The sequence below is a fragment of the Lycium barbarum genome, chromosome 2, assembly GCF_019175385.1.
Source record: "Lycium barbarum isolate Lr01 chromosome 2, ASM1917538v2, whole genome shotgun sequence".
NCBI lineage: Eukaryota > Viridiplantae > Streptophyta > Magnoliopsida > Solanales > Solanaceae > Lycium > Lycium barbarum.
This window is the reverse complement of record NC_083338.1, coordinates 19,515,023-19,522,691: the sequence shown is the minus strand read 5'-3', so window position 1 is coordinate 19,522,691 and position 7,669 is coordinate 19,515,023. Positions and strand designations below refer to the sequence as shown.

Below are 7,669 nucleotides of genomic sequence, written 5' to 3'. Positions count from 1 at the left end.
TGATGCTTTCATTGAGACTTAGACTGTTGTTCGTGAGCCACAGACTTTGGTTCCATAGCCTCTGAGGCCAGCCCCACAGCCGGCAGGCCCAACTGCAATGCCCCAGGGTACAGCCAGAGTTGACCCCTATGCCTTTTCGATGGACAACTTTAGGAAATTTACAAAATAGGCGCCTACAGCGAACTAACAGTCGAAGATCATAGTGGCCAAGCTCGATGATTATGTGAGAATGAGAGTGGACGAGGCAGTAGAGCCTGTGAGGTTGACACTGTCAACTCGGCTAAATGGGTTTGAGATTAGATTGACAGTATTGGAGATGGCCTGCCCGACCACTTCCATTGATGATTTGAGGGCAGAGTTGGAGCAGCTTAAGGCTGACGTTTTATTGTTGAAGGCTCATGACCCGAGCCTGGTAACAGCACCACCATTTTTTGTGGCAGAGATTAAGGAGGAGCTTCCACTGGTGCAGTTAGTTGTGCCTACCGCGACAGGTGGTCGAGGAAAGAGAAAGAGATTGGCTTTTGATGAGGAAGAGGTGGTAGAGGTGGTGAAAGAGAGTACTCGGCCGAGAGGTTGGAGTCTAGAGGAGCAGCACATGGCAGCAGCCATTCAGAGATCTCTTTTGGAGAATTTCCCTTTTGGGACCACAGGAGCCACTTCGAGCAGTGCTCCAGTTGGCGCGCCATTACCACCGCCCCTTCCTATTCTAGTACTAACAGCTACTGGTGCTACTACAGATACTGCTGCTGATGTAACCACTGATACTACTGCTGGTGCGGTTGCACCACTTGATGCCTCGCAGACCGATGACTCGCGAGAGGAGCAGCGCACCTAGTGCCAAACAGTTATTTCTACTCTCTTGTTTTACTTTTACTGCATTGGGGACATTGCAAACTTTTTCAATTAGGGGTGGCAGTATTTGATTTGTTTATATTATGTATATGTGTTTAAGACTCCCCCGGCTTTTCTTTTCCATGGTTCTTTTCCCGAGGGGTTTATTTCTTATTGAACCTGGAATTTTTAGGTCGTGTTTAGATAAAATAGAGTAATGTTCACTTATGTGGTGGTGGTTTGATTAACTAGGGCAGTCTTGTTTTGATTTGCGAAAAACGTACCCCTCCGAAATTTCTGAAAACTTGGACTTGGTTGTGTAATTGACATGCATGCTTCTTTCTGTGACATTTAGATTATTGAGTTATCTTGTGTGCGGAATTATAGCGGGGAGACTAGTGTGTTGACAATTCTGATGCCATGTGTTGTGAAGTTTTGTAGATATATTCTCTAGTTGTGTATGTAATCTAGAACTTACCTGGTTAGTCGTGCCTGCATTATGAAGATAAGTGAAGCTGTGAAATGATCTTAGGCCTTGTTTATGTTAGGAACCCCTGTTTAGCCTAAATATAAGCCTACCCATAGAGTAATATCCCTTGTTAGCCATTTTGAGCCTTAAAACCTATTCTTTTACTAACTGTAATAAGCCGATACCCGTTCTGAATATCCATCTCTTTGCACCCGGTCCCTCCTTGGCACTAAAATAATAATATTGGGGCTAAAATCCTAAGTTGGGGTGATAGGAGGAATAAGGGGAACATGAGGCGTGAGCGGATAGACGTGAATTGCCTAGTTAAAAGACATCGGTGTGGTAAGTGTAGAAATATATATATATATATATAAAGAGAAAAAAAACAGCAACCAAAGAAAAAAAAAAGTAGAATAGCAACAAAACCACACCAAGGCAATAAAACGAAAGAAGGGAAGAAAACAAAAAGCGAAAGGGGTAAAAGAAAATAATAAGATGTAGTGTTCAAGGAGGGTGAGTTACATTATCCAAATATCTATCCTACCCGTCCCTGAGCCTACATTACAACCTTGGAAAAGTCCTAGTGTGATCACAGCCGAACTGTCCAAAGTCGAGGGCACTGAAAATAAGGGCAAGCTTATGGTATTTGCATGCTTAGCTAGAGAATTTCTTTGTGAGTGTGAGTGTTTCTCTTCTCCTTTGTCTTTTGTCCCATTCTATGTGTAGGTATATGTTGGGATAATTTTTGGTCTTTGTGAGGGCATGAGAATTTGTTAAGTGACTGGTTTCCCGTGCGTCTTGATTCATGTACGCTATGGTTTCTTTGATAACTAGAAGTCATAAATTGAAGCCTCATTGTTAGTTGCAACGATTCCTTTATTGGTTTTGTCTTTATAAGGGAGGAGAGTCATTGTGATACACATGATATGCCAGAAGTTAATTGCCACAACCACTATAGACAGTTTTACTTTGTAATATCAAGACATTTTGTAGATTGAGTCTGTTAGTTGACTTGTTTGAGGACAAGTAAAGACTTTAAGTTGGGGGTGTTGATGTGCCGTGAGATTATGGCACATCTAATGCTTTTTAACTCTAAGTTTTACTTGTTTCCAAGTAAGTTTATGTTAATTTGATGTGTTTTGTGTGTTGTGAAGGTATTTCGAAGTTAGAATGCTCGGTAAGCGAAAAATGCGGAAAACAAGTGATTTGTTCTGATATGCATTAAGGACGGACCGTCAACATTCTCGACGGTCCGTCGAGTTGCCTCGTCGTTCAAGTTCCTGTAAAGTGAAAAAGTCATCAAACTGTCAACTTGCACCGTCAACATGATCGACGATCCGTCGAAGTGCCTCGAAAATGGGAGTTCTGCGAATTGAAAATATGTTATCATATCGTCGTCATGCTCGTCGAACATGTCGACGACCGTCAAAGTGCAACGACAGCCCGTCAAAGTGCAAGCCGAGCTGGAACAGGACTAGATTGATTATTCCGAGTTTAACTTGTATAAATACCTGTTTAGGTTTTATTTTTTTCAGACATCTGGAGTTTTAGACTTGTAGTAATTACTTTTGAGTTGTTATTGCTTTTGAAGATTTTCCAGACAAATACATTCGTTACTTTCAAGTTTTATTCGTAAGTTTAATACAAAATTCAATTATGTAATCTTCAACCTTTTATTGTTTTCTTGTTGCCATGAGTAGCTAAACACCTTTACTAAGGTTGTAAACCCAAGGATGGGTGTTTTGTGATTGGGGATCGTGAATGATATATGCATAATGGATTGTTAGGATTTATTTGTTCTGTGTTTTCATCATATAGTTAGTGGTTGCAAACATTAGCTAACGTCTTAAACTTTAGTTTATTTGGGAAAATAACTAGGGTTAGGTAAGAACAAATAACAAGAACTCAAGGCTTTAAATCTTGTTTAATAAATTCACTTAGGAATAAGAGGAATTTACTTGGCATAATTAACCGTTCTTCATGCATACTTTGTTATCTTTGGAAAAAGCATAGAAAGAAATAATCTTTTCTTATTGGGAAATAGTTCAGATTCACATAGCGGTTAAGTGCATCCATAAAAAACAATCCATTAGAAGTATATCAAGATCGATACCCATGATCATACACTTTATCTAACGAGAACACAACCTTGGTTCTTTTTACCCATATATTTACAACTTTAAATTTCTAATCACTTTAAATTAGTCCACAAACCAAAACAACTATAAAACCCTTTTTCTGGAATACACCAAGACCGCAAGATTAGTATAATACTTGTTTAGTAAACTTTTCACGTCATATTCTCTGTGGGATTCGACCCCAACCTCGTTGGGTTACTATATTTGACATCGTCCGCTTTACGCTATTAAAAGTGTAAATTTGAGCGTATCAAAATGCAAATGTTGAAGGCCTTGTATTTTTTTATAAGGGATGAAGATTCAATATAGCTTCAAGTACAAATTGAAAAATGAACCATATCTCATCTTACATCAAAGTAACGAGTAGTGGAAAACTAAGTACTTAAATGGAAGGGTGGAATTAGAATTAGCGTGATTTTTTAATTCGTGAAACTTAATTGAAGTATAAACTGACAAAAGAATATAAGGATTCGTGACTCTAAAATACGGTTATTTTCATGAATGATTGGTGAGATTTACCCACGTATCTGTTGCAACAGTAAAATAACAAAAACTATCTTTTGCCACATTAAAGTTATTAAACTTTAACTAGTTAAAACAGTAAAATTACTAAAATATTTACCATTAAGAATAAGACAAAAATAACTTAAGTTATAGATAAAGTACTTAGGTAAAGAAAAAAAGAATGTTGTATATAAAAGAAAAAATAAAACATTAAGTAAGTAAAGATCTTTAATGCTCAAGGATAAGGTAATATTTTAATTCATAAACTCCTTTCAAACTAAAACTAAAAAATAATTTCTTTTTCCAAGATACGTCCCATTTAAAACAGTAGAAGCATACCTTTTCATCAAAAGAGGTTTTGACTCGATGACAGAGTTGTCGGTTGTAGGCTAGAAATTTTTGAACTCATAGAAGGAGCGAAAGTCCATTGTTTATAACTGAGGGAACTCAATGCCTTCAACAGTGTCACTAAAAAAGTACTATAGACTAGGACAACCGCTTACCTCCAGACTTTTGAGTCTGGGGAACAGTATATTATTCTGAGAGTGGATATTCAATAAAGGCGTCATTGAATCACAATCAGCCAGAGGTAGATCTTTCATGTTTTGAAATTCATCGAGCAGCAACTCAGTCAGCACATTCTTGGAGCCCGTTCCAGTTGAATGTACATGTTGGCTCTTCCTCAATAGGCAGTGGATCCAATCACCCAATGGTGTGGTCTCAGTGACCTCGAGATCTATAATCCTGTTGTGATCATCCAGGAGTTCACTATCGAGGTACTCATGAACTTGTTGGCCCATATATAGATAGTATTGAGTTAACTTGGAGGGAAGGTCCAAGTTACAATAAATCCCATCTCCGGAACATTCAATTAATGTCAGTGCAGTCAATCTTGATAAGGATTCCAGCTCCCTCAAGTTGGAGTAACTACAATGTTCTACTGCCACTAGATGTAGTTCCTCCAATCGAGCTAGCCTTGATAAGACCCCTGGTGAAATCCTTTCAAGTGCTTTTTCCTCATTCCAAAACTCTAACATAATTAGATTGGTTAGTTTTCCTATCTTCACCGGCAGTAGTTTTCCTATCTTCACCGGCAGCACCTTTAAGTAAGAATCTCTAATGCTGAGAATTTATAAAGTGACTAGTTCGCTAATAATGGATCTATTATCCAACCTTAAATTAATCGAAGATAGCGTTCGCAGATTTGACAACAACTGAACAGATACTGGAAAAGGAAAAATGGAGTCTGTATATCCACTCAGGATTAAGACATAGATTTTTCTCATTCCAACAAAAAAGTTGTCCTGTATTTTGAATGGCTCTTCAAATAGTTTTAACATTAGAAAATCAAGACTTGGGCAAAATATTAGTTTAGGAAGCTCATCAAATTTTTTGCAACAATTGACATGTGATTGTATGGCTCATAAGAAGTTCTTCTCGGGAACTCTTTTGAGTTCACACTGTGAATTACCATAAAAACATGCATGCTTTCCCTCAGAAGTAATATATATAGCCATGTCACGGACCACATCATGTATTTTGACATAATATATGCCTGAACGTTGGAATAACATGAAACGATCTTTCAATGTTTCTAACAGATGATAAACCCTCTTTCTTGCTTCTTCTAAATTTTCAATTTCTGAAAAGATGCCAAGCCCATTCCATATCTAAGTAACTGTTCAGGCCAGATATTACTATCTTCCTTGAACAAGGAACAAAGAAAAAATAAACACCTTACTTCATCACAACCAACTTATCATAGCTTAGCTTGAGAGATTGATAAACATTTTTAATCACTCCTTGGATATTTTTTGGTGTTGATCTTTGTAATTGTTTAAGGGCATCTTCCCATGAAGTGTTGCTTTTACACTTTAGTGCTCTTGCAATCGTAATTATTGGAAGCGGCAACCCCTTGCATTCTTTCGCAACATCTTTTGCTATGTGAAGAAGTGAAGGATAATCAACTGAATTACCGGATTTCTTCCTAGAAAGAATCCATGCTACGCTATCAGATAAGGTTCCAACTTTCAAGATTGTTTGGGCCTCCATTGTTTCAGAAAAATTTCGGAGACGTGTTGTCAGTGCCACCTTGTACCGGTGGTTGTGGTTGCTACCACTGGGAATTCCAAGTTTCTTTAGAGATCAAGAGTCCCCAAACATCATCCAAGATTACAAGGATACTCTCCTGATCCATTAACCTTGAACGGAGCCGATCTCCACGACTCCACAAATTTTCCGATTCTAATGTCAGCCCGACTTCTTTTGCAATCTCACCCTGAATTCTTTTCAAGTCTGGTTGTTGACTAACAGTTTCCATGCCAACTTCATCAAACAACCTTTCTTGTTTTGCCCTTTGTCTGATTTTTTCAGCCAGTGTCGTCTTATCGACACCACCCATACCACATATCCCAATAATAATGAACCCCTCATCTCTGAAAGCTTCCATGACCTCTTCCTCAGCTCTACCTTGCAGTATACTCACTACGTCTGCAGTAGTCGTATTTACACTAGTTAACCAAGATTCAACGTTGGGTGAAATGACTTGTAAGTTTCTCCGGGCAGCCTCCGCTCCTTGCTGTACCCCACTTCTGATATTCTCCAGCTTATCAGATTCTTTATCCAGAGATTTGATTTTGCTTTTGTAGTAAAATAAATACCCAATCTCTTGCACAACCAGCTGGATCAAGCAATCTGTGAACTTGTCCACAACATTAGATAAGATATCCATATCTATCTCTTTTGCTACCAGTTGAGTAGCTAGTTTAGTTTAGTAATAAGCCTTTTTGTACTCTGAAGTCAGAACTCTAGTAATTTTTTTTAATTCTCTCTTTATGACTGATTTTCTTAGTTACTGGGAAGTAAAGGTGATATGAAATGAAAGCTCAAAAAGCACAAGTGTTGGAGAATTCGGTGTGAAATGAAAGCTGAAAGAGCAGTAATGGAGAACTTTGTAGGGGTGGGCATAGTTTGGGTCAATCCGAAATTCAAATTTTTAAAGTATTTTGTTTGGATTTTTGGATTATAGATTGGACTTCGGATTTTATTTTCAAACCTTTTGGATTTCGGATTTAGTACCTCGGATTTTCTGATATCCGAAAATTCGAAACTTTTATACCTTATATTAGCCCTAGTCATATATATTGTTCCTAATACCTATTAGTCCAAAGGTCCAATAGATTAGTACCCTACGACCCTACCCATTATAATATTAAGTCCAAAACAAAATTTTATACTAAAATAAACATAATATATAACTTGCAAACCTGGAGTTTACTTCACAACTTAAAGAATAAGACAACTTCCAATGAAACAGAGTGAATAATGTAGAACTGAACTATGCGATTTGATACCTTGTGGTCTAGTGGTAACAATTCTTTGCTGAATCTACATATTTGGTTCCACATTACGCTAAGACCTATAACTTGGTAACTAGGCAATGAATTTCGTTCCTGATAGACCTGCCATAAATGCTTAAAAGTCAGAACCGAAAACTCAAAATATCCAAACCGATTAATCCGAAATCGAACTTAAAATATTTAATCCGATCCGAGCTTCTTTGTATTGAATTTGAATTGTAATTTCTTCAATTCGGAAACCAAAAATCCAAACAGAAATTTTCATGTCCAATCTGACGGCCCGAACGCCCACTCCCAGAACTTGGCATGAAAAAAAAAGCTCAAAAACAGCAACAAAGTCTACGTACATCTTACCCTCTCCAGACCCC

The 7,669-nt window shown here is 37.8% G+C and overlaps 1 pseudogene; it reads right to left on the bottom strand.

Annotated features, from left to right (window-relative positions):
• Positions 1 to 3,953: 3,953 nt before the first annotated feature.
• LOC132628436 (probable disease resistance protein At4g27220) lies at positions 3,954 to 6,673 on the bottom strand (annotated as a pseudogene).
• Between the last annotated feature and the right edge of the window lie 996 nt (positions 6,674 to 7,669).